The following is a 27,527-nucleotide window of genomic DNA, read 5'->3' as shown; positions in this document are numbered from 1 at the left end:
GCCCGGCCGCCCCGTCTGGGAAGTGAGGAGCGCCTCTGCCCAGCCACCCATCGCCTGGGAAGTGAGGAGCGCCTCTGCCCGGCTGCCCCGTCTGGGAAGTGAGGAGCGCCTCTGCTTGGCCACCTATCGTCTGGGAGGTGAGGAGCGCCTCTGCCCGGCCACCCCGTCCGGGAAGAAGTGAGGAGCGCCTCTGCCCGGCCGCCCTGTCTGGGAAGAAGTGAGGAGCGCCTCTGCCCGGCCGCCCTGTCTGGGAAGAAGTGAGGAGCGCCTCTGCCCGGCTGCCCCATCTGGGAAGTGAGGAGCGCCTCTGCCCGGGCGCCCCGTCCGGGAAGAAGTGAGGAGCGCCTCTGCCCGGCTGCCTCATCTGGGAAGTGAGGAGCGCCTCTGCCCGGGCGCCCCATCCGGGAAGAAGTGAGGAGCGCCTCTGCCCGGCCGCCCCGTCCGGGAAGAAGTGAGGAGCGCCTCTGCCCGGCCGCCACGTCTGGGAAGAGGTGAGGGGTACCTCTGCCCGGCCGCCCCGTCTGGGAAGTGAGGAGCACCTCTGCCCGGCCACCCATCGCCTGGGAAGTGAGGAGCGCCTCTGCCCGGCTGCCCCGTCTGGGAAGTGAGGAGCGCCTCTGCCTGGCCACCTATCGTCTGGGAGATGAGGAGCGCCTCTGCCCGGCCGCCCCGTCCGGGAGGAAGTGAGGAGCGCCTCTGCCCGGCCGCCCCGTCCGGGAGGAAGTGAGGAGCGCCTCTGCCCGGGCGCCCCGTCCGGGAGGAAGTGAGGAGCGCCTCTGCCCGGCCGCCCCGTCCGGGAGGAAGTGAGGAGCGCCTCTGCCCGGCCGCCCCGTCCGGGAGGAAGTGAGGAGCGCCTCTGCCCGGCCGCCCCGTCCGGGAAGAAGTGAGGAGCGCCTCTGCCCGGCTGCCCCGTCTGGGAGGTGAGGAGAACCTCTGCCCGGCCGCCCATCGTCTGGGAGGTGAGGAGCGCCTCTGCCCGGCCGCCCCGTCTGGGAAGTGAGGAGCGCCTCTGCCCGGCCGTCCCGTCTGGGAAGTGAGGAGCGCCTCTGCCCGGCCGTCCCGTCTGGGAAGTGAGGAGCGCCTCTGCCCAGCCACCCATCGCCTGGGAAGTGAGGAGCGCCTCTGCCCGGCTGCCCCGTCTGGGAAGTGAGGAGCGCCTCTGCCTGGCCACCTATCGTCTGGGAGGTGAGGAGCGCCTCTGCCCGGCCACCCATCGCCTGGGAAGTGAGGAGCGCCTCTGCCCGGCCGCCCCGTCTGGGAAGTGAGGAGCGCCTCTGCCCAGCCACCCATCGCCTGGGAAGTGAGGAGCGCCTCTGCCCGGCTGCCCCGTCTGGGAAGTGAGGAGCGCCTCTGCCTGGCCACCTATCGTCTGGGAGGTGAGGAGCGCCTCTGCCCCGCCACCTCGTCCGGGAAGAAGTGAGGAGCGCCTCTGCCCGGCCGCCCGGTCTGGGAAGAAGTGAGGAGCGCCTCTGCCCGGCCGCCCTGTCTGGGAAGAAGTGAGGAGCGCCTCTGCCCGGCTGCCCCATCTGGGAAGTGAGGAGCGCCTCTGCCCGGGCGCCCCGTCCGGGAAGAAGTGAGGAGCGCCTCTGCCCGGCTGCCTCATCTGGGAAGTGAGGAGCGCCTCTGCCCGGGCGCCCCGTCCGGGAAGAAGTGAGGAGCGCCTCTGCCCGGCCGCCCCGTCCGGGAAGAAGTGAGGAGCGCCTCTGCCCGGCCGCCACGTCTGGGAAGAGGTGAGGGGTACCTCTGCCCGGCCGCCCCGTCTGGGAAGTGAGGAGCACCTCTGCCCGGCCACCCATCGCCTGGGAAGTGAGGAGCGCCTCTGCCCGGCTGCCCCGTCTGGGAAGTGAGGAGCGCCTCTGCCTGGCCACCTATCGTCTGGGAGGTGAGGAGCGCCTCTGCCTGGCCGCCCCGTCCGGGAGGAAGTGAGGAGCGCCTCTGCCCGGCCGCCCCGTCCGGGAGGAAGTGAGGAGCGCCTCTGCCCGGCCGCCCCGTCCGGGAGGAAGTGAGGAGCGCCTCTGCCCGGCCGCCCCGTCCGGGAGGAAGTGAGGAGCGCCTCTGCCCGGCTGCCCCATCTGGGAGGTGAGGAGAACCTCTGCCCGGCCGCCCATCGTCTGGGAGGTGAGGAGCGCCTCTGCCCGGCCGCCCCGTCTGGGAAGTGAGGAGCGCCTCTGCCCGGCCGTCCCGTCTGGGAAGTGAGGAGCGCCTCTGCCCGGCCGTCCCGTCTGGGAAGTGAGGAGCGCCTCTGCCCGGCCGTCCCGTCTGGGAAGTGAGGAGCGCCTCTGCCCGGCCACCCACCGTCTGGGAAGTGAGGAGCGCCTCTGCCCGGCCACCCACCGTCTGGGAAGTGAGGAGCGCCTCTGCCTGGCCATCCCGTCTGGGAAATGAGGAGCGCCTCTGCCCGGCCACCCACCGTCTGGGAAGTGAGGAGCGCCTCTGCCCGGCCACCCACCGTCTGGGAAGTGAGGAGCGCCTCTGCCCGGCCACCCACCGTCTGGGAAGTGAGGAGCGCCTCTGCCCGGCCACCCACCGTCTGGGAAGTGAGGAGCGCCTCTGCCCGGCCGCCCCGTCCGGGAAGAAGTGAGGAGCGCCTCGGCCCAGCCGCCCCGTCTGGGAAGTGAGGAGCGCCTCGGCCCGGCCGCCCCGTCTGGGAAGTGAGGAGCGCCTCTGCCCGGCCACCCATTGTCTGGGAAGTGAGGGGCGCCTCTGCCCGGCCACCTATCGTCTGGGAAGAAGTGAGGAGCGTCTCTGCCTGGCCGCCCCGTCTGGGAAGAAGTGAGGAGCGCCTCTGCCCGGCCGCTCCGTCTCGGAGGTCTACCATGGAGGCCAGAAGCAATGTGGGGGCTGGACGTGGTGGCTCACACCTGTGGTCCCGGCACTCTGGGGGGCGAGGCGGGTTGATCACTTCGGGCTACGAGTTCGAGACCAGTCTGGCCAACTTGGCGAAACATGAAAAATACAACAGACAAACCAACCAACCAACTCAGTGACAACAAAACAGGTCTACCCTGGAGTCATACTCTAATTTTTTCTATTTTCCTCCCTTTCTGATCCTTTATCCCACTTTCTTTTTCTTCCTCTTCCTTCTCCCTCTTCTTTGTCAAATAGAGGATTGAGTTATTATCACTGATCCACATAAAGTCCCTCTCTACCTTATTTTAACTCCCACCCCCCATTTCTATTCCCCGACTTCCCATGTGTAACCTTCCTAATATGTTTGATACGCATCTTTTTGTTTGTATGTATTTTTAGAAAATGTTTATTGTTTTTGTGTGCAAAAAAAATTAATAAAAAAAAAAAAAAATGATGACCTAGGCCAGGTCCAGTGGCTTACGCCTACATGTAATCCCAGCACTTTGGGAGGCCGAGGCAGCAGATCACTTGAGGTCAGGCGCTCAAAATCAACCTGGGCAACATGGTGAAACCCCGTCTGTACTAAAAATACAAAAAAATTAGCTGGGCATGGTGGCAGGTGCCTATAATCCCAGCTACTCGAGAGGCTGAGGCAAGAGAATCACTTGATGTCGAGAGGCAGAGGTTGCAGTGAGCCGAGATTGTGCCATTGCACTCCAGCCTGGGCAACCAAGAGCAAAACTCTGTCTAAAAAAAAAAAAAAAAAAAAAAAAAGATGACCTAAAGCAGGAGCCAATCTTTTGGCTTCCCTGGCCCACACTGGAAGAAGAATTGTCTTGGGCCACGTATAAAATACACTAACACTAACGATAGCTGATAAGCTAAAACAAGCAAACAAACAAAAAACAAAAAACTCATAATGTTTTAAGAAAGTTTACGAATTTGTGTTGGGTCGTGGGTCGGACAAGCTTGAACTAAAGGACCTAAAACGATAATCTGTCAGTAACAAGCTCCTTCAGAAAGAAGTGAAATAAGTGCCTGCCAACTACCCCAATCTGAAGTCTTGGCCTACTGTGGTCTGAATATGTCTCCCCAAAATTCATACGCTGAAATCCTAACCCCCATCTCAATGGTATTAGAAGATGGATACTGGAAGGTGATTAGGTCATGAGGCTGAACCCCTCATTAATGGGATTAGCACCCTTATAAAAGAGGTCCCAGAGCAATCCTTCTTCCTCACATGAGGACTCAGTGAGAAGCCCTGGATGAACCAGAAAGCAGCTCCTTACCAGACAATCTGCTGGCGCCATAATCTTGGACTTCTCAGACCCCAAAACAATGAGAAATAAACTTCTGTTGTTTATAAGCCACCCAGCTCACGGTGTTTCATTATGGTAGCCCAAACAGACTGAGACATGGCCTCTCTTTCCCTGCCCAGGCCCCACGTCCCACATCTTCCAGTGCTCTCCTATGCCCATCAACTCCTCCTCTCTCTGCCTCTACCATCATGATCCTTTCTCTCAGATCTTTTTCCACTCTTCAGATGTTTGTCCTAAAACCATTTTTCTTTCAACTCCATTTGGCCTGGAGCCACCAATCCACTTCTCCCCCTCTTTACTTCCAAACTATTTTACAAAGTCTACACCTACCATATGTTCCCAAACTTCCTGAGTCTGGCTTCAGCCTACACTGTGTCAGAAAACCATTTCCCGAAAGATTAACTCCTGACTGTCAAGCCCCACACACTGTTCTCCAGCATCCTCACAGCCATCTCAGTAGCAGCCAACCAATCCTTGCTTTGCGTACCACCATTCCCCCTCCCACCCAGATCCCTGGTGCCCTGGACATTTAGTGTCTTACTACCCAGCTTCATTCCACTCTGCGCAGTAATGGTTCCTTTATTTTGCTTTGGAGTACTCCTCCCACCCCCTACTCCAAGTGTAGGCACATAATTTAGAACTGATTCATCAGAGCACTGTGCTCCCTTGACCACAGTGACCAGGTCAAAGATGACAAGAACACATAACAGCGATTTCCTGTGCTTCTGGAGCCACCAGGAGGAAGGCATGACCTTTCCCATGGGACTTTCATCTGCTGGCCAACATCTTGCTACATCTAGCTACTACCATTTAAAACCCAAAAATGAAGCTAACATGAGGGGGAGCCAAGAGAGGGAGGGAGACCAAAGCTTGGTGACATTTGAGCCCCTGGATTAAACCAGGCCTAAAGCTAGAATTACCTTAGTCTTCTAAGTTACATGAGCCAATGGATTCCTTTTTTTCTTTTTAGTCAATGTGACTGGCTGCCTGCATTTACAATTAATCACATCTGAATCCTCTCCAATGACGACATCTCAGTTCTTCCTCCCCACACTTCCTAAATGCCAGTAACTCCCCCAGGCTGTATTTCCACACTGCCCCTTAGTGAGCTGACCCTGCCGTTCAGCTTCTCTTCTGTGGACCAGCTCCCATAACAGGTGTTATGTCCTCTCCTCCAAGCTCCAGTGCAATCTTTCAACCTGCCAACAAGATACCTCCAACTCAGTGGGTTCAAAAACAACCACCATCTTTCCCACCCACACTAGTTCATCCTTCTGCTTTCCTTCAAGACCCTAATCTCCCTGAAATGTGCCCCATGGAAAACACTGTCCGCATCACTGTTGCCAAATCCCCTGCCCTACACACCTCCTCAGTTCTCACACTATGCACACCCTTTCATTTAGGGTCTTTCCCATTCTCACAGCTAGCACCCTTGCTGAAGCCTGCAGATCAACCCTTCACTACTAAGCTGGCCTCCTAATTGGCATCTTCACAAATTCCTCCCTTCTCTCATTTATTCTCCATACACTACCATATTAATCTTCAAAAAGCACAGCTCTGATTACATCCCTCCTCCATTCATTTTTGCCTAATGATTTAGACAAACTGTTCTCATTCGAGGTCCTCCACAATCCATCCCACTCCATCCCCCACACCACCTGCTCCAGCCAAGCAAAACTGCTGCTCCCTGTTCCTGATTACATCTCACCCTTCCCTCATCTCCCCCTTTACTCTGTCTTTTCTCCTCCCTGTTCATCCTTAGAAGCCACTAAGAAAAACCTCCTCTGATTGCTGTCTATGGGTAGGCAGAAAACTACCCCCAACAAAATGAATTCACTTTCTAATCCCTGGAACCTGTGAATATTATCTTACATGGCAAGAGGAGTAAGTATTACCTTACATGGCAAAAGATATGACTAAGCTAAGAGAGAAGGGATTTATCCTGGATTATCCATGTGGGCCCTAAATATAATCATGTATATCCTTATGAGAGAGGCAGGAGATTAGACACAGAGGAGAGAGCAATGTGAAGACAGAGCAGACAGCGACATGGCTACAGCAAAGGAATGCCAACAGAAGCCGGAAGGGAGACAGCTAGATCCTCCCTAAAGCCCCCATATGATTTTTTATGAGTTATATTTACAGTAAGAGGGCACCTTCCATAATTTTAGAATTTAAGACTATAAAAAGTAGGGACTGCCTTATTCGTCTTTGTTTACCTTGAGAGCTCCTTGCCTTGAACCTGTTAAAAGCTCAAGGAGTAATTTAAAATGAATGAAATCCGTCAACCTTTATCTACAAGGCCTGCAATATTGGCTGCCAGCATTTGTGCGGGAAAGACAACCTTAGAGCTACAGTTACATAAATGCAACTAATGACTAAAAGCACAGCATTTCAGCCCTTCCCAAAGGTTAAAATGACTTGGGGTGGGGGAGTGCCTCCAAGGAACCACCATAAAATGGAGGGTGGTAATAAATGAGCTGCATTTCCCACAGCAGCAAAGGTGCAGCCAGGCATAATGACTAAGTAGGCAGAGTAAAAACTTTCATTAGAGTCCTAAGCAGTTCAATCTTGCCCTATGGAATGTATAGGTCTATAGATGTTTCCATTCATTTCCCTTGAATAACAGGAAATGCTCTAAGCAGAATCGGAACAAATCAGCTGAGCGCAACGGCTCATGCCTGTAATCCCAGCACTTTGGGAGGCCAAGGCAGGCGGATCGCTTGAGCCAGTTTGAGACCAGCCTGGGCAACATGGTGAAACCACATCTCTACTAAAAATACGAAAATTAAATGAGTGTAGTGGCATGCACCTGTAGTCCCAGCTACTCGGGAGGTTGAGGGGGTAGGATCTCTTGAGCCCAGGAGGTGGAAGCCGCAGTGAGCCAAGATCGCACTACTGCAGTCCAACCTGGGCGACAGACTAAGACCTTGTCTCATAAAAAAAAAAAAAAAAAAAAGACATCTGTGCTTTGTGCCAACTGGACAGCACATTGGAATGCTCCTTCAGACACTGGCACTTCAAAAGGCTACATCCTATTAAGAAAAACCTGTTTTATTCTAACATCGCTACCACCTGAAATGACTGCACATTTGTCTGTCTCCTCCACTGGGACGAATGCTCAGAGTGGAAGAGACTTTGTTTATTCACTGCTATATCCCCATGGCCTACAACACAGCCTGGGACATACATGCCCTGACAGTGTTTCCAAGCTGCCTCTCTCCCAGAGAGGCAGAGAACTACCAAGGGTGGTGAACCCAGAAGGTCAAGCCTCTTAGAATGAAAGCCTCAGCTGTGAACTACCACAGCCAGTGAACACTTCACAACCCAAGAGAGCCTCCAGGCTCGGCAGCTGGAGAAAAAGTTTCCAGGTATGGGCTATGGGACTTCTACTTCCAGAGGTGCTGGCTGGGAATAACAATCTCATAATCAGACAAGCTTGCAGATGACAGGACAGCTTAGCACTCAGGCCCTCCACATAGGTATTCTGGAGCCTGAGGGAGACATGAGGTGGGAATGGGGTGGAAAGAAATCTCTTTATAGGAAAAGCCTACAGGCAAGGAAGGCACTGCAGGTCAGCACAGTGAGGGTGGGAAGCTGTGCACAGTCATCATTTGTCATACCTGCATGCCACCTGAAGAGCTTCATCCTATTAGGGGGAGGCCAAAGACAAATATCGTGAAAGTTTCCAAGCCACAAACCTCCAAAGCAAAAGCAAATGTGTCTGACTCAGTCACAAAAACACAAACCAAAAACATTCTCAGTACTTAAGAATGCTAAGATCAGGAACTCACTAAAGCTACATTAATAATGAATATCAATCTTGTAAACACATTAAGGGAGAGTGATAAACAAGACATAAAACAAAAAGGGCTGCAACTGTCTTTCCAAAGCAAGTCACTCCTCATCTCAGGGAGAAGAGTAGCTCAAATGCATGGGAAAAAGGGGAAACAGTACAAGCTGTACGATCTTGGGAGAAATCTGACCACTGGGCCTTAGCTTTTTCATCCATAAAAAGGAATTCCTAAGAGTTATTGGGAAAATAAAACAAGGCTGTGTTTTTTAAACTATAGGTTGAGACTTACTGGGTCTTGAAATCAATTCAGTGGGTCACAACTAGCAAAATATAAAATAAGATATGGAGCCAGAAGTCAGGCTAGTGGCTCCCCTGAGTAGGGACAGTAATTAGGAGACACCAGGAGAGACGCTTCCCAGGGACTGGTGCCATTTTGTTTTATCTTGATTGCAGGGATGTGCTTACTTTATGAAAAGTCATTGTAAAAATATGATATGTACACACCCTATACATGTTATACTTTAATAAAAAGTGTACATAAAAAGTATAAGATAGACTCAAACAGAAAAGAAAACTTCTGAATATATCACAAATAGTAAGTACTGCTTCCTGAAACTTTTGTTTCCAAGTGATCTATGCATGCAAGGTGGTATTGGGACACACTGTAAGTTGTATTTACTCCTGTGGATCAAAGTTCAAAACAAGCCCCAAAGGCCCCAAGACAATCCAGACAAAATACTGTAAACTAAACTACACAAAAGCCGGCTATTATTGTGGGACAAAACAGGAGGGACAGGAGACATAGTATTGCTGACCTTTTACAGATGAGAACCTAAAACACAAAGCCACAATGCCCGTGTGGTACAAATGCATTCTAAATGGCATCCTTTTCCAGTTACTCCACTTACATTTTAAGACTTATCCACACCAAGGTCCTCATTTAAAAGGCTTCTTCTTTTCCACCATAATCCTCAAAAGGAGGAAGAAAACCAATCAATAAAGCAAAGTTTTTGCCTAAAGACTAATTTGTGTGTGTGTGTGTGTGTGTGTGTGACAGAGTCTCACTTTGTCACCCAGGCTGGAGTGCAATGGCACGATCTCAGCTCACTGCAATCTCCGCCTCCCAAGTTCATGCAATTCTCCTGCCTCAGCCTCCCAAGTAGCTGGGATTACAGGTGTGTGCCACCATGCCTGGCTAATTTTTTGTATTTTTAGTAGAGACGGGGGGGATTTCACCATGTTGGCCAGGCTGGTCCCGAACTCTTGATCTCAAGTGATCCACCCGCCTTTGCCCCGCAAAGTGCTGGAATTACAGGCGTGAGCCACCGTACATGGCCTGCCTGGAGACTAATTCTTATGCCAGTTCAAAGAGTATCCAAACTAAAGATGAAACAGAAGTACACCAAGATAAACAGGAAATGCTGTCTTTGAAACAAAAACCATAGGACATTAGCAATTAAAAGCCTGCAATCTTGGCCAAAAAAAGAAATCCTTAAGTTACCAAACAAAAGGTGGGATTCTTTAGAGATGAAAGCTTAAGAGGAAAGAGTTGCAATTCAGTGCTCTCATCATTCCCCTACTCCTAGTTAGTTTATCAGCACCAGGAAAAAAAGAAAAGAAAACTTGAACAAAAATATATTAATGTCACCAACGATGCATATTTTAAAAGATCATTGCCTGTTTTTGTTGTTTGTTTGTTCATTTTTTAAAAAAAGACATGGAGTCAGGTCGGGCGCAGTGGCTCACGCCTGTTATCCCAGCACTTTGGGAGGCCGAGGCACGCGGATCACCTGAGGTCGGGAGTTCAAGACCGGCCTGACCAACATGGAGAAACCCTGTCTCTATTAAAAATACAAAATTAGCTGGGCATGGTGGCGCATACCTATAATCCCAGCTACTCGGGAGGCTGAGGCAGGAGAATTGCTTGAACCTGGGAGGCAGAGGTTGCGGTGAGCCAAGATCATGCCACTGCACTCCAGCCTGAGCAACAAGAGCGAAACTCCGTCTCAAAAAAAAAAAAGACATGGAGTCTAGGTCAGGCATGGTAGCTCATGCCTGAAATCCCAGCACTTTGGGAGGTGCAGACAGAAGGATTGCTTGAGGCCAGGAGTTCAAGATCAACCTGGGCAACACAGCAAGACCCCACCTCTATAAAAATTTTATTTTATTTATTTATTTTTTTAAGAGATGGGATCCTGCTATGTTACCAAGCTAGACTCAAACTCTTGGGCTCAAGCAATCCTCCCACTTGAGCCTCCCAAGTAGCTGAGACTACAGGTACATACCACCTTGCCCACTGATCACTGCATTTTAAATCTTAGTTTTAACTTTGAATTAAATGTAGTAAATGAAGTAAATGTAATTTAGTACATCTTAGTAAACATTAAATTTCATCTACTAACCTACACAGGAATGGTAATTTATGTTGTGCATTTAATTTTTAACAAATTTGATTTTTACTTGATATTCTCTAATGTGTCCAAACTTGGTGCACTTGCATCAGTTTTACTTTTTTAGTTTTATAAATTCTAAGTACTTTTTAATGAAATATTGGGACTGATACTAAGTATATCATATGTTAATATAGCATAAACACTGTCAACTTAAGGTGGCACTTCAACACTAAAAATAAACACTAACATGGCAATATTTTATTTTGCTGTACAACAAATTCCTCCTGAAACCAGAGGCCTGGTTCTCACTGCCCAGGCAGTTGCTTATCTTCACAGCTGATTTAGTACCAACTCAACCTCCTGACAACCATATGTGCTAGGAACAGCCAGGTCTGACCAGCAACGAGTTCTTGACCAAGTCAGAAGGTGGCTCAGCATGTGATCTCTGGCTACTTTGTTCCCCTGATAGTTTTGCCCTTCTGCCAGGAACCCTATGATGAATCAACACGCCTTTACTGAATCACATGGGAGCTACAGAAATCTAAGACAAAGAACCTGACTCCAGAGATCATCTGCTGAGGAGACAGCACCTAATGAGGGTTTGGACAATTTCCAAAGAAGCCTAGAGAGGAGACAGAGATGAGGAAATGGGGTAAGAGTGTCAGGAATGCTCCACAGCAGAGGCTGGGGCTGGGGCTGAGTTGGGACTTGGGATGAGGGCACTGTGCCACACAGGCCTGGCACTGCTCCAGGGTGCCCTTGCTTTTGGCCTGCAGGCCCCATGGAACCCAGTGGCCCCTGTCATCTCCCCTTCTCTCCGAGACTGGGTACAGAGTAAGGCAAGGGCTGCCCCACTCCTCATAGCCCTGCTGGCTGACCCTGAGAAACTTGCAAGTCTTCCCTGTGTTAGGGGCTCTTTGGCCAACCCATGGGAGAAAAATGAGTGGCGGAGACTAGGAAGCTGGGAAGGCAGAATCGTAATGCAAAGAACATGGAACTGAGATGCAGCACGCCTGGGTTCAAACTCCAACATGTTAAGTTACTGAATTGCAGGTCTGTTTGTTCATCCCGGTAAAATAAGGGCCAATGTTTCTGATAATCCAGTGAGCCCGTTTCTAGAAATGGACACAGGCGTACAGCTGGTCATTGCATGGTCAGCCCTGCTGAGCAGCCAGCCAACACAAAGCCACACGCTGCCCAAGCCCTCCTCAGTTATCACAGTGGCAGCACTTTGAAAAATGGATTGTTTTTTAAAATCCTTTAAGAAAATACCACATTTTAGATCTCTACTTCACACCCCATTAAAAGATATTCCAGATGGATGGAAGATTTCAATCTCAAAAGCAAACTATAAAAATACTAGGAGGGCCAGGAGCAGTGGCTCACACCTGTAATCCTAGCACTTTGGGAGGCCGAAGTGGGTGGATCAACTAAAGTCAGGAGTTCGAGAACAGCCTGACCAACATGAGAAACCCCATCTCTACTAAAAATATAAAAATTAGCCAGGCGTGGTGGCAGGCACCTGTAATCCCAGCTACTCGGGAGGCTAAGGCAGGAGAATCACTTGAACCCAGGGGGCGGAGGTTGCAGTGAGTCAAGATCGCACCACTTTACTCCAGCCTCGGCAAAAGAGCAACACTCCGTCTCAAAAAAACAAAAAACACTAGGAGAAGGCTGTGCATGGTGGCTCACACCTATAATCCCAGCACTTTGCAAGGTCGAGGTAGGAGGATCACTTGAACCCAGGAGTTTGAGACCAGCCTGAGCAACATAGTGAGACCCCATTTCTAAAAATAAACTAAAAAAACATAAATTAAGTAACTATATGGTGGGGGAAGCAAGGAGAGGAGGACTAAGGCCCTTCTAAGCATGTCATCACAGGCAGAAACAAAGGAAGACTGATAGGTTTACCCAAAATAATTTAACACTTCAAATGGAACAACACTAAAAATGACAAATTGAGAAAAATCTGCAGCATGTAACAAAGGGTCCAACTTCTTTAACTATTTAAAAAACTTACAAGTCAATAAGAAAAATGTGAACATGCCAATAGGAAAATTAGCAAAAAAGAAAAGCCATTTACCAAATACAAATAGCATGCATATTGGATACAAATATACAGCCAGATGAAGAGATACATAGGGAGAGGTCTGGAAGAGTCCCCATTGCAAGAGCTTCGGAGTCTCCAGTGGGAGAGCTTCTGTCCCAGTGGAGCTGGGGTGCACCACCCTCCCAGCATGTGTTCACCTTCCTGTAAGCCTCCACGTGTTCAGCTACTCAGGAGTTCCCTGAACCCTGTCCTCTAAAGCCTTTTATAGAGACTTCATTAGATGCACATGTTGCATGGACAACCATGCAGAAATGTGACTAAACAAAAAGGATACTATCTAATACTAACAGACTGAGTGGGGAAATCCAGCAAGGCCTGTCTGTTCAGATTCTTCTTAGCCTCCCTGTGCAGCAGTCTTTCCTCCAGGCTATAGGGTTTTGAAATGAGGGTCTTATAGCAATCAAACAAGGAAAGCCAGATAATTTTTTATGGCCAGCTCCAAGATAGAAAGGCAGGGGAAGATTCCTGCCTTGGGGAGAGAAAGGAGCAGGTGAAAGGGGAGGAGGAGATGGTCAGAGACAGAGATTTTATTTTCGGAGGCCTGCTTCTGAGTTTCCAAGTGCCCCAAAGTTATAACAAGAGACTTTAGGCCGGGCGCGGTGGCTCACGCCTGTAATCCCAGCACTTTGGGAGGCGGAGGCGGGTGGATCATGAGATCAGGAGATCGAGACCATCCTGGCTAACATGGTGAAACCCTGTCTCTACTAAAAATTCAAAAAAAATTAGCCGGGCGTGGTGGCAGGCGCCTGTAGTGCCAGCTACTCGGGAGGCTGAGGCAGGAGAATGGCGTGAACCCGGGAGGCGGAGCTTGCAGGGAGCCAAGATGGCGCCACTGCACTCCAGCCTGGGCGACAGAGTAAGACTCTGTCTCAAAAAAAAAAAGAGACTTTAATAAGGGCTTTCAGAATTATAAGCCAGGAAATCACAGACATGGAAAAAAAATTTATACACACACTTATTTACTAAACCAACCAGGTCCATGTGTTCTTCTGTCTCTTGAATTTCCTATAAACCAGCACTTAGAACTAGAGTCTTGATCAAGCTCAAATATGATTTTATGACAAGATTTCTCCATCAGGAGGTACACAGTATTTGGTTGTTTCTGTGATGGTAGCAGCATTGATGATTACTGCCTCATTCTATCAATTCACTGGGGATTGGAAATTTTAAGTATTTTAATTATATCACTTCATCATTTATTCTATGAAGAGAAACTTTCCCTAATCAACTACTTGAGCTCTAAGGCACAATTTGTAAAGGAAAGAAATGATAATGCCTCGGAACAACCCTGTAAGGTTGATACTATTCTCAGCCCTATTGTTCAGGTGAGAAAACAGACACAAGTTAATGATGGAACTAGGCTATAAACCAAGGAGTCCAACTCCTGAGTTTATGATTGTAATCAGTAGGCTAAAATGCCTCTGCTAAAATCAAGCAACAAGTGAATACTCAGTATTACTCTGCAGGGAGGAGAGATCACAAAGACAGACATTCATAGAGTGGCTACAAATTTACTGCAGAAGGGAATATATTAATTGTATCAAAACCTAAACAAAGTACATCCCTTTGAATCAGCAGTTCCGAACAAAGGAACTTATCTAAGAATACCATACTGCAGCATTACTTACAATAGCAAAAACCTTAAAACAACTTAAATGCCTGATTGGTTCAAAAAGTTGAGATAAAGCCACAAAATGAAAATGGCACATCAATAAAAATGATGCTATATCAACAGAATGAAGGACAAAAGCCATATGATCATTTCAATTGATGCTGGCTGGGTGCAGCGGTTCACGCCTATAATCCCAGCACGTTGGGAGCCCAAGGTGGGCAGATAACCTGAGGTCAGGAGTTCAAGACCAGCCTCGCCAACATGGCAAAACCCTGTCTCTACTAAAACATACCAAAAATTAGCTGGGCATGGTGGCAGACTCCTGTAATCCCAGCTACTCGGGAGGCTGAGGCAGGGAGAATTGCTTGAACCTGGGAGGTGGAGGTTGCAGCGAGCTGAGATCACGCCACTGTACTCCAGCCTGGGCGATAGAGCGAGACTCCATCTCAAAAAAAAAAAAAAAAAAAAAAAAATCGATGCTTAAAAAGCACTTGTAAAATTCAACAACGGTTCACAATAAAAACTCTCAATAAATTAAGTATACAAGGAACCTACCTCAACATAATAAAGGCCATATATGACAAACTCACAGCTAACATCATACTGAATAGGCAAAAGCTGAAAGCCTTCCTCTAAGCACTAGAAGACAAGGATGTCCACTTTCACCAATCTTATTCGACACAGTACTGGAAATCATAGCCAGGGCAATTAGGCAAGAGAAAGAAATAAAGAGCATCCATATTAGAAAGGAGGAAGTCAGACTATCCCTCTTTGCAGACAGCATGGTCTTACATACAGAAAAACTGAAAAACACCAAAAAACTCTTGGAACTGATAAACTAATTCAGTAAAGTTGCAGGACACAAAAACAACATACAAAAATCAGTAGCATTCTTTTTTTGTTTGTTTTTGATACAGAGTCTTGGCTCTGTTGCCTAGGCTGGAGTGCTATGGCATGATCTCGGCTCACTGCAGCCTCTACCTCCCAGGTTCTAGCAATTCTGCCTCAGCCACCCAAGTAGCTAGGACTACAGGTGCAGGCCACCACACCCAGCAAATTTTTGTATTTTTAGCAGAGATGAGGTTTCACCATTTTGGCCAGGCTGGTTTCGAACTCCTGGCCTCAAGTGATCCACCCACCTTGGCCTCCCAAAGTGCTGGGATTACAGGAATGAGCCACCACGCCCAGCCTGTGTGTCTGTTTTTATACCAATACCATGTTGTTTTGGTTGCGATAGCTTCACAGTACCTTTTGAAATCAGGTAGTGTGATGTCTCCAGCTTTGTTCTTTTTGCTTGGGATCACTTTGGCTATTTGGGATCTTTTGTGATCCCATACAGATTTCAGGATTTAAAAAATATCTGCAAATCTGTACATTGTTTTAGGTAGTATTGTCATTTTAACCATACTGCAGTGCAGTGGTGCGATCTGGGCTCACTGCAACCTCCACCTCCCAGGTTCAAGCAATTCTCCCGCCTCAGCCTCCTGGGTAATCCTAGCATTTTGGGAGGCTAAGGCAGGTGGATCACCTGAGGTCAGGAATTTGACCCCAGCCTGGCTAACGTGGTGAAACCCCGTCTCTACTAAAAATACAAAACTTTGCTGGGCATGGTGGTGCGCCTGTAATCCCAGTTACTCGGGAGGCTGAGGCAGAAGAATGGCTTGAATCTGGAGGGCAGAGGTTGCAGTGAGCCAAAATGGCGCCATTGCACTCCAGCCTGGGTGACGAGCAAAACTCCATGTCAAAAATAAATAAAATTAATTAACAAATTAAATTAAATTAAAACAGACACACAGACCAATAGAACAGAATTGAGAACTCAGAAATAAATCCATGCATTTACAGCCAACTGATTTTCCACAAAGGAACCAAGAACACACATTGGGAAAAGGACAGCCTCTTCAATAAATGGTGCTGTGAAAACTGGATATCTATATGCCAAAGAGTGAAACTAGAACCCTATCCTATCTCTCCCCATATACAAAAATCAGCTCGAGGCTGGGTGTGGTGGCTCACGTGTAATCCCAGCACTTTAGGAGGCTGAGGCAAGAGGATCACTTGAGCCCAGGAGTTCGAGATCAGGAGGTACATAGCCTGGGCCACATAGCATGATCCTGTTTCTACAAAAAAAAAAAAAATTTTAAAGAAATGATAAATGTGGCCAGGCGCGGTGGCTCACGCCTGTAATCCCAGCACTTTGGGAGGCTGAAACGGGCACATCACGAGGTCAGGAGATCGAGACCATCCTGGCTAACATGGTGAAACCCCATCTCTACTAAAAATACGAAAATTAGCTGGGCGTGGTTGCAGGTGCCTGTAGTCCTAGCTACTCGGGAGGCTGAGGCAGGAGAATGGCATGAACCCGAGAGTCGGAGCTTGCAGTGAGCCGAGATCGTGCCACTGCACTCCAGCCTGAGCGACAGAGCGAGACTCCGTCTCAAAAAAAAAAAAAAGAAATGATAAATGTTTGAGGTTATGGATATGCTAATTACCCTGATTTAATTATTATACACTGAACACATATATGGAACTATCACTGTGTATCCCATAAATATACGTCAACTAAAAGATTTTTTAATGCTGGGTTGAAATGTTTAAAAACTTGAGCAATATTTAGAGCGCATGTATATTTTTTGAGACATTGTCTTGCTCTGTTGCCCAAGCTATAGTGCAGTGGGCTACACTGCAGCCTCAAACTCCTGGGCTCAAGTGATCCTCCTGCCCCAGCCTCCCACGTAGCTGGGACTACAGGCATGCACCACCATGCCCAGCAAATTTTAAAAAATATTTTTGTAGAGACCTACTTCTGTAATTTTTAATAATACATGCTTACGTCACTTCTAGCCAGAGATGCTCTGAGATAATTTTTGAAAAAATAAGACTTAAATAGGTAGAAAGGTCAGGCACGGTGGCTCACGTCTGTAATCCCAGCACTTTGGGAGGCCAAGGCAGGCAGATGACTTGAGGTCAGGCCTTCGACACCAGCCTGGCCAACATGGTGAAACCCAACACTACTAAAAATACAAAAATTAGCTGAGCGTGGTAGCAAGCACCTGTGGTCCCAGCTACTAGGGAGGCTGAGGCAAGAGAATTGCTTGAACTTGGGAGGCGGAGGCTGCAGTGAGCCGAGATCATGCCACTGCACTCCAGCCTGGGCGACAGAGCGAGACTCCATCTCAAAAAAAAAAAAAAAAAAAAAGGTAGAAATGAGGGAGGGTGACAGAAAGAACACATTTCAGGGGTAGGAAACAGCAAGAATCAAGATCTATGACACAGAGGCACCAAACAGGGAGAAAGGCCAGTTAAGAGAGAAGGCTATATAAAAAAATAAAATCATGTCCTTTGCAGCAACATGGATGCAGCTAGGGGTCATTATCCTAAGCAAATTAATGCAAGAAGAGAAAAGCAAATACCGCATGTTCTCACTTGCAGAGTGAACTGGGAACTATACATGGACACAAAGAGGGGAACAACAGACACCGGGGCTTGAGGGTGGAGAGTGGGAGGCTGGTGAGGATTGAAAAACTACCCATCTAGTACTATGCTCACTACCTAGGTGACAAAATCATTTGTACACCAAACCTCAGCAACGTGCAATTTGCCCATGTACCAAACCTGCACATGTACCCCCTGAACCTAAAACAAGAATTGGAAGGAAATGAGAGACAGAAGACTACAAAGGATCTTAAAGTTTAAGCATTATGAAAAAGAGCCAGAATTCTATCATTCCACCCCTCCAATAATTATTAGGGTAGTTTCAGAACTCCTGAAAGATACAAAGGACAAGATGGATTAGAGGGACCTAGAGCAAATCCTAACAGGAGGGAGCTCAATTCACAGGGTTTACAATAAGGCAAGCAATAAATCCTGAAATCTGGGAAATCTGAAAGAGTAAAAGACAGATAAGGATTCCAGGAGAGGTAAGGAATTCGGATTTAGGATATTGCAGGCATTTACAATACTGCAGTCCCGAAATGTTGAACTCTCCAAGAGCAACAGACAGACAACAAACAACAAACAAACAACAAACAGATAAGGATTCCAAGTCACACCTGGTTAGAATCTGCATCCTGCCCTGGGCAGGGGAACAAAGGAATAGGAGATTTCAAGCCTGAGTAACCAAGTCATCTGTGATTTTATCGCAGAAGAAAGAAACTGAAGGAGGGTGGTAAGAGTAGAATGAGAGAATTCAGATTTGAGACAAAATCAGTTTGCATGGACTGAAGGGCATGCACCTAGGAATGTCCTGTAGACCACTGAAACCACAGGACTAGCCGGGCATGGACTGTGGAGATACGGCTCTGAGAGTTGCCCACTCAGGGATTCGGTTTCAATGGCAGACATCTTCTCCACATCAGAGACCCAGGGACAGAAAGTGTTGCCCGTAAATCCCAAGTCCCAGGAACTCTCAAAACCTCAGCAAAGTCTTTACAGAGAAGCCCCAAGCTGGCCCTATGGTGACCTTAATACAAAAGAGCTTCTGCCAAAGACAACAAATCAAAAAGATGTCTGACTTTGGTAGGACAGGTCAGGTCCTTTCACACAGACAGCAGTGCTCCTGAGAACCACAGTGTGGCGTGAGGCTGTCCCTGGGGAGAGGCAGGTGGGAGAAAGGAAACCTTCACAGAGTACCCTTTGCTCCCTACAAATTCTGAACCACACACTGCCTACTCAAAATAACATCATAAAGTTTAACTTTCTCCAAAAGGTCAGTCAACTTAGTGGGCTCAATGCCATCCCTACTGTTGGGGCAAACAACATGAGAACAAATATCAGTGACTGGCATACGAAGCTGCCTGGTGGGGACCATGCATGGGGGTGGGGAGGGGGTGCCTCACTATTACCCCAGCCAAGTAACCACCACGTGACAAGACTTGGAAGGCAGGAACCCTGTCCAATGCCAGGAACGAATTAGCATTCTTTCAAGGAGACTTTGGCAAAATTAATAGTGAAGAGTCAGTGTCCATCTCTTTTCTGAACCAGAAGCAGTATGATACACAAACAGCTGTACTTTTTCACCCCCAACAGCCTCTAGTGCCAGTTCAGAAGGCCTGGGAGACCTTAACAACATAGAATGTAGGTTAACAAAATGTGGAGAGGAATGTCCTCCACCTACATGGATCCTAGAAAAGATGGAAAAGTGTGAAAACCAGAAATAGTAACACTCAAGTCTTTTCAAACAGTTTAAAGGATGATTATCTGCCCTGTGAAATTAGTTACAATGGCCGGGCACGGTGGCTCACGCTGTACCAGCCCTTTGAGAGGCCGAGGCGAGAAGATCGCTTTGAACCCAGGAGTTCAACGGACAACATTTTAAGACCCTGTCTCTATTATAAAATAAATATACATATTTATATATAAATTCAAAAAAGAAATTAGTTACAAGATTCATTTTAAAAAGAGTTTCTCAAATATATTTAAGATTATATAATTTCTGGCAGTTGTAAGGTTGAGAATAAAGTGAGGGAGGGGAAATGCTTTACATTAGTGCAGGTTTTATACAACCTTCTTGTTTATCAAACATATTCTGAATGATTTTATCAAGTATTATGTTCCCATATCCATCAGCTGTTAGACTCTCATGATCATTTTCTACCTTACCAATTTAAATATGCAGTAAGCTGGGTACCGTGGCTCACGCCTGTAATCCCAGCACTTTAGAAGGCCAAGGCAAGCAGATCACCTGAAGTCAGGAATTTGAGACCAGCCTGGCCAACATGCTGAAACCCCGTCTCTACTAAAAATATAAAAATTAGCTGGGCGTGATGGTGGGTGCCTGTAATCCCAGCTACTTGGGAGGCTGAGGCAGGAGAATCACTTGAACTCGGGAGGCAGAGGTTGCAGTGAGCTGAGAGCACGCCATTGGACTCCAGCCTGGGAAACAAGAGAGAAACTCCATCTCAAAAAATAAATAAATAAATAAATAAAAATAAAACTCTTAAATATTATTGATTTTAAAAAGATTGTATTATCTCTTTAAATCAGTAGGGAAAAAAATTGATTATGTGGAGTCAGAACGGGCATAGAATTCTGAACACTATCCTTATGAACACTGATAATACCAGCCCCTCTCAGAAATACAGACACTGTCCATAGCAGACCCTAGAGTCAGTGAATGTTCTAAAGAGAAGTGTTGAATACTGAATGACTGCTTATTACTAGAACAAATGGTTCTCATGCTGACAGTCATTAACTGGAAAGCATTTCTTCCAAGCAGCCTCATCCGCTGCCTGGGTGAGGCGCCTTGTGGTCTTCAAGCACTGCGCTGGGAGTGCCTTTCAAGGATACCAGAGCAGCCACCCCAGGAAAGTGCTTACAAATGTCTAAATCACAGTCATCCGATAACCAGGAAAACTGAAACTAATCAACTTTCTCTACAAAAAAAAAATATATCTTTTTCTGCACAGAGTCTCCACATTTACTCTCTGAGACCTTTTTAACATTTAACATTTTGAAAGATTTATATAATATTTTTTTGATTTTGTAGCCAAATAAGAAAAAAACAGGTAATATTTGGGTATCATATCTATCAATGTTAATCAATATAGAAGCTTTTGAAGTCTGCAAATTAATTATATGAGAAAAAAATAAAAAACAACAACTGGGAATTAGAAGACCTTCATAGGCCAGGCGCGGTGGCTCACGCCTGTAATCCCAGCACTTTGGGAGGCCGAGGCAGGAGTATCACCTGAGGTCAGGAGTTCGAGACCAGCCCGACCAACATGGAGAAACCCCATCTCTACTAAAAATACAAAATTAGCTGGGCATGGTGGCATGCCCATAATCCCCGTTACTCAGGAGGCTGAGGCAGGAGAACTGCTTGAACCCAGGAGGCAGAGGTTGCGGTGAGCTGAGATTATACCATTACACTCCAGCCTAGGCCAACAAGAGTGAAACTTCGTCTCAAAAAATAAATAAATAGAAGACTTTCATAACACGAACCATTCTGTATCTAACCAACTATGTCATCTTGATGTAATAACTTAAACTCTCTGAGCTGTGGCAACCTCTTCTATAAAATAACTACCTCAAGCCGTGTGCCATGGCTCGGGCCTGTAGTCCTGAGCTACTCAGGAGACAGAGGTAGGAGGATGGCTTGAGCTCAGGAGTTTAAAGCTGTAGTGAGCTATGACTGTGCCACTACACTCCAGCCTGGGCAACAAGGTGAGACCCTGTCCCTAAAAATAAAAAACACCTTTAAAGTCCCTTCTAGTCCTAACATCCAAGGAGAGCAATTTAACATTTTTTAAAACATGATAAAAAAATTTTTTTTTTTTTTTTTGAGATGAAGTCTCGCTCTGTCCTCCAGGCTGGAGTGCAGTGGTATGCTCTCGGCTCACCGCAAGCTCCACCTCCCGGGTTCACGCCATTCTCCTGCCTCAGCCTCCTGAGTAGCTGGGACTACGGGCGCCACCACACCCAGCTAATTTTTTTTTTTTGTATTTTTAGTAGAGAAGGGGTTTTGCCGCGTTAGCCAGGATGGTCTTGATCTCCTGACCTCGTGATCTGTCCGCCTCAGCCTCCCAAAGTGCTGGCATTACAGGCGTGAGCCACAGCGCCCGGCCAATAAAAATTCTTCTAATGAAATACCATGTTAACTTGGGCAAACACAAAACACTTTTTAAAAATAGATTTTGGAAAAACTAATTTTAAATAGTCAAAAATCATGCAGTAATTGAGTTTTTTAAATAAAATCATACTGTTTGTGCAACAAAAATAAGAAACATAAAATAATGGGTTATATGACAAAACAATCTTTCACCTCCTCTCCCTGTTAAGCCTGGGAATCATAGTTAAGGTTTACTGATTTTTTTAATTCCCAAATTATTTCTCAACATAAAAAAATTTTCTTGAAAAAAATTAAGCATTTCTTTTATACCTGAAGTAGTTATAGTTCTTTAATATTTTATTTGAGTAGTTCAATCTCAAAGTCTATTGCAAACCATTTTTAATTATAAAAGAAGATAATTGCATACAACAATGTTCAGTGGTCCTTCTACAGTTAAAGCTTGTGATTCGGAGTACTGAAAAATTCCCTAAGAAAATAAACCGAAAAGAGGCCAGGCGCGGTGGCTCACGCCTGTAATCCCAGCACTTTGGGAGGCAGAGGCGGGTGGATCACCTGACGTCAGGAGTTCGAGACCAGCCCGATCAACATGGTGAAACCTTGTCTCTACTAAAAATACAAAAATTAGTTGGGCATGGAGGTATGTGCCTGTAATCTCAGGTACTCGGGAGGCTGAGATGGGAGAATTGCTTGAAGCCAGGAGGCAGAGGCTGCAGTGAGCCAAGATCACGTCGTCGCACTCTAGCCTGGGCGGCAGAGTGAGACTCCATCTCAAAAAAAAAAAAAATTAAAATTGAAAATAAACCGAAAAGATAGGTCATAGAAGGCTAAGTCCTTTCTATAAAACTTTCCTTAAAAGGTAATGAATATGAATAGGTTCTACAAATATATATAACTTGAAGATTTAATCACCCTTCAAGAGTGTAAGATGAATATTAAAGTTTTTTCTATAAAAATCTATTTTAATCAGTAGTAACGTAGCTAACATATTATGATGTGACAAGCTCTGCTGTCAGCCCATACATACGTTTAATCCACATGAATATCCTGTGAAGCACATACAATTTTATGACTCCCATTTTAATGATGAACAAACTGAGGCTGCCACAACTTCCGTGATCTGCTCAAAGTTACACAGCCTCTATGTGGCGGAGCCCAGGCTCAAGGTAGATGTAACCAACTCAAGCCCCTGCTCTTACACACTACCTTCAGTTAAAATTTAAACTCCCCTTTCTAAATGATGTCACTATTTCCTCTCCATATGGGTTTCATCTATCTAGAAAGGAAGTCTTGAAATAAGTAAAGCTCTAATTTAAATAGCACTTCAGCAATTAAGTAAAGCAGAAAAACCCCAGAACCTATATGCTAACTTCCAAAACAAAATCTCCTGAAATGCCAACTCAATCATAAATTTTAAGATGCCAATCTTTCAGACCACATCTCATCCTTTGCTTTCCTAAGCTCCATCAGAAAAATATGGTTGGGTAGGAAGAGGATCATTCCCAAAGCCTAAACTCCAAGTCTCTTAGTTTGGCAACTATATTGTGCTTTGGGACTTTAAAATTATAAGCACAGTTCCCAGAGGAGAACATTTCCTTTATTAGCAATTGGCTTTGAAAATTCCATTCTCAGATGCTAAATATAACAAAATACCTTCTGACTTTTATAAACATTCTCCAGATTATTTTGATACTAATGATTTTCTATTTACAAGACAGTTTTGCCACAGCAGTTAAGCAACGGTAACATTTTGAGGAATCTTTCAAGTTTACTCTAGAGCTTCTTTTTTTTTTTTTTTTTTTAAGACAGAGTCTTGCTCTGTCGCCCAGGCCGGATGCCGTGGCGCCATCTCAGCTCACTGCAAGCTCCGCCTCCCAGGTTCACGCCATTCTCCTGCCTCAGCCTTCTGAGTAGCTGGGACTACAGGTGCCCGCCACCACGCCCGGCTAATTTTTTGTTTTTTTTTTTTTTTTTTTTTTTTTTTTGAGACGGAGTCTTGCTCTTTCACCCAGGCTGGAGTGCAGTGGCGCGATCTCAGCTCACTGCAAGCTCCACCTCCCGGGTTCACGCCATTCTCCTGCCTCAGCCTCTCCGAGTAGCTGGGACTACAGGCGCCCGCCACCACGCCCGGCTAATTTTTTGTATTTTTAATAGAGACGGGGTTTCACCGTGGTCTCGATCTCCTGACCTCGTGATCCGCCCGCCTCGGCCTCCCAAGGTGCTGGGATTACAAGCGTGAGCCACCGCGCCCGGCCAATTTTTTGTATTTTTAGTAGAGATGGGGTTTCACCGTGTTAGACGGGATGGTCTCGATCTCCTGACCTTGTGATCCACCCGCCTCGGCCTCCCAAAGTGCGGGGATTACAGGCGTGAGCCACCACGCCCAGCCTCCAGAGCTTTTCTTTTCTTTTAAGACGGAGTTTCGCTCTTGTTGCCCAGGCTGGATGGAGTGCAATGGCGCAATCTCGGCTCATCAAAACCTCTGCCTCCCAGGTTCAAGTGATTCTCCTGCCTCAGCCTCCTGAGTAGCTGGGATTACAGGCATGAACCACCATGCCGGGCTAATTTTGTATTTTTAGTAGAGACGGGGTTTCTACTAAAACCCCGTTGGTCAGGCTGGTCTCGAACTCCTGACCTCAGGTGATCTGCCCACCTCCGCCTCCCAAAGTGCTGGGATTACAGGCGTGAGCCACCGCGCCCAGCCTATTCCAGAGCTTTTAAAGCACTGACTTGAAAATTGTTCACTGGATTCTTCTACTACGAAATTAAAAAGTTCTTGCTTCATAATGCATTTCCTTAAAATTTATTATTTCTAATTTCCTTGGGTTCTAACACAAGAATATTGGCAAAGCCAAAGTCATGGAAGTAGGTGTTTCCCAAACTATGAAACAGAATAAATCAGGATTTTTTAAAAGTTTACACGAGCCAGGCTGGGCATGGTGGCTCACGCCTGTAATCCCAGCACTTTGGGAGGCCGAGGCGGGTGGATCACGACGTCAGGAGATCGAGACCATCCTGGCTAACACGGTGAAACCCCATCTCTACTAAAAATACAAAAAATTAGCCAGGCATGGTGGTGGGCGCCTGTAGTCCCAGCTACTCGGGAAGCTGAGGCAGGAGAATGGTGTCAACCTGGGAGGCGGAGCTTGCAGTGAGTTGAGATCGAGCCACTGCACTCCAGCCTGGGTGACAGAGCAAGACTCCGTCTCAAAAAAAAAAAAAAAAAAAAAAGTTTACTACGGGCCGGGCGCGGTGGCTCACACCTATAATCCCAGCATTTTGGGAGGCCAAGGTGGGTAGATCACCCGAGGTCAGGAGTTCGAGACCAACTAAAACACAAAAAAATTAGCCAGGCGTGGTGGCAGGCACCTGTAATCCCAGGTACTGGGGAAGCTAAGGCAGGAGAATTGCTTGAACCTGGGAGACGGAGGTTGCAGTAAGCCGAGATTGTGCCACTGCACTCCAGCCTGGGCAACGACAGCGAAACTGTCTCAAAAACAACAAAAAAACCAACAAACAAAAGTTTACCATATACAAAGACAAATAATAGATTTCACAGTTTTTAAAATGCTCCCTTATTAAAAATCCCAAACATGGCCGGGTGTGGTGGCTCATGCCTGTAATCCCAGCACTTTGGGAGGCCGAGGCAGGCAGACCACAAAGTCAGGAGTTCAAGACCAGCCTGGCCAATACAGTGAAACACCATCTCTACTAAAAATACAAAAAAAAAAAAAAAAAAAAAAAGGCCAGGTACAGTGGCTCACGCCTATAATCCCAGCACTTTGGGAGGCTGAGGCGGGAGGATCACCTGAGGTTGGGAGTTTGAGACCAGCCTAACCAACATTGAGAAACCCTGCCTCTACTAAAAATACAAAATTAGCCGGGCATGATAGCACACGCCTGTAGTCCCAGCTACTGGGGCAGCTAAGGCAGGACAATTGCTTGAACCTGGGAGGTAGAGGTTGCGATGAGCCAAGATCGTGCCATTGCACTCCAGCCTGGGCAAAAGAGAGAAACTCCCTCTCAAAAAAAAAAAAATTAGCCGAGCATGGTGGCGGATGCCTATAGTCCCAGCTACTCAGGAGGCTGAGGCAGGAGACTAGCTTGAACCTGGGAGGCAGAGGTTGCAGTGAGCTGAGATCATGCCACTGCACTCCAGCCTGGGCGAGAGAGAGAGACTCCGTCTAAAAAAATAATAATAATAAAATCCCATACATGACAATTCAGTGACAATTGAGAAGTTCTGAATGATGAGGTGAGGAACTGATTGTCTTCTTCTCGGTAATGAACATCAGGCTTTTAACAGAGTGCATAGCACCTGTCTTTTAGGGAACAACATGTCATGAGTGGACCTCATGACCCCAGGCATTCTGTCACTGTATAAGTGATATTAAGTGCACCTCTAGCTGGACAGCTCCTCACATCCTCCCTGCCTAAAGTACAGGATGTGAAAGTAAGACGGTTCAACTGGCACTTTATCTCTGGGGGATGGATCCAACGAGTCCGGGAAGGAGGGTAGAATCTTTATGTTGCATCTCATAACACCAAGGTTGTTTTTTGACATTCTAATTATTGTACATAGTTAGCTTTTCAAAAACATGGCCCACCAGCTATCATGCCTTCTTTCTTCTCTCCCTCCTCACACCTACTAGGTCCACAAAGTCCCACTGACATCAAGCATGATCTCACCCTTGAACAGAGCTACAGAGCCTCCAAACATCTGCATACTCACCAACTAGTAGTACGAGGTGAGTCAGAATTCTTTCAGGCTGAACCAGGACAGCCAAATGAAAAATTAGAGACTTCAAAGTAACGTGTTTCTGCAAGCGACTGCTAAATCCTCAGCCCCAGCCCTAAATTTTCCCCAAAATATGTTTTTGTTTTTGTTTTTTGAGACAAGGTCTCAAACTCCTGGGCTCAAGCGATCCTCCTGCCCCAGCCTCCCTAGAAGCTAGGATTACAGGCGTGCAGCACTGTGCCTGGCCAAAATATATGTTCTAAAAATCAGGAGGAACAGTTCTCTTTGGATGGTCCACTGTCAACTGCAATAACACGAAAGTTGTTTAAAAAAACCCATGATCGCCGGGTGCGGTGGCTCACGCCTGTAATCCCACACTTTGGGAGGCCGAGGCAGGCGGACGGATCACGAGGTCAGGAGACCAAGACCATCCTGTCTAACACAGTGAAACCCCGTCTCTACTAAAAATACAAAAAAAAAAAAAATTAGCCGGGTGTGGTGGCGGGCGCCTGTGGTCCCAGCTATTTGGGAGGCTGAGAGGCAGGAGAATGGCGTGAACCCGGGAGGCAGAGCTTGCAGTGAGCCGAGATCACGCCACTGCACTCCAGCCTGGGTGACACAGTGAGACTCCGTCTCAAAAAAAAAAAAAAAAAAACCCATGATCTCATTATCTTTCACCAAAAACATTCCTCCTAGTGTAACTGCTCTGTTGACATCCTGTCACCAAATCTTGTGCTTTCTTCCTTCTTGGTGTCTCCCTAATGTCCGTTGCGTCCAGTCATCAAAAAGTTACAGGCTGCATTAGGGGAGGCCGTGAGCCTGGTGTAAGGCAACAGGGGTTGGTGGGAACAGATGATCCTCAGCTCCAGCCAACCATTGATGAGGTACAAAGTGATGGTGGACCCTCCAATTATCTAAGACAGGCAAAAAATTTAGATTGTTAGGAGAAATTTTCTGATTTTTAAGGCAACATGTGGGCCAAAGAAAACATCTACAGGTCACTCATGGGCAATCCCCGAGTGAACCAGTCTCCCTCATTCTGGTCCAGGCTCCCTCAGTCTGGTCGAGGCTCCCTCAGTCCATTCTACACATCACTGCCAGATCAGTTTTCCAAATACAGGGCTCCTGATCACTGCTATCTC

General features: G+C 47.0%; 1 protein-coding gene across 3 annotated transcripts in view; it reads right to left on the bottom strand.

Annotated features, from left to right (window-relative positions):
* Positions 1 to 27,527, bottom strand: part of CDS2 (CDP-diacylglycerol synthase 2) — a 69,940-nt gene that overhangs the window by 41,221 nt on the left and 1,192 nt on the right. Inside the window, exon 1 of one of the 3 annotated variants that reach the window (XM_030826567.1) lies at positions 26,380 to 26,742. The exons of the other annotated variants lie outside the window; for them this stretch is intronic. The gene's annotated coding sequence lies outside the window, so the exon portion shown is untranslated. Of the gene's footprint in view, positions 1 to 26,379; positions 26,743 to 27,527 lie in introns of those variants that run through there. 3 annotated transcript variants of the gene reach the window in all.

Source organism: Nomascus leucogenys, chromosome 13 (genome assembly GCF_006542625.1).
Source record: "Nomascus leucogenys isolate Asia chromosome 13, Asia_NLE_v1, whole genome shotgun sequence".
In the NCBI taxonomy this organism is placed as follows: Eukaryota; Metazoa; Chordata; class Mammalia; order Primates; family Hylobatidae; genus Nomascus; species Nomascus leucogenys.
This window is presented reverse-complemented; position numbering and strand designations above follow the sequence as displayed.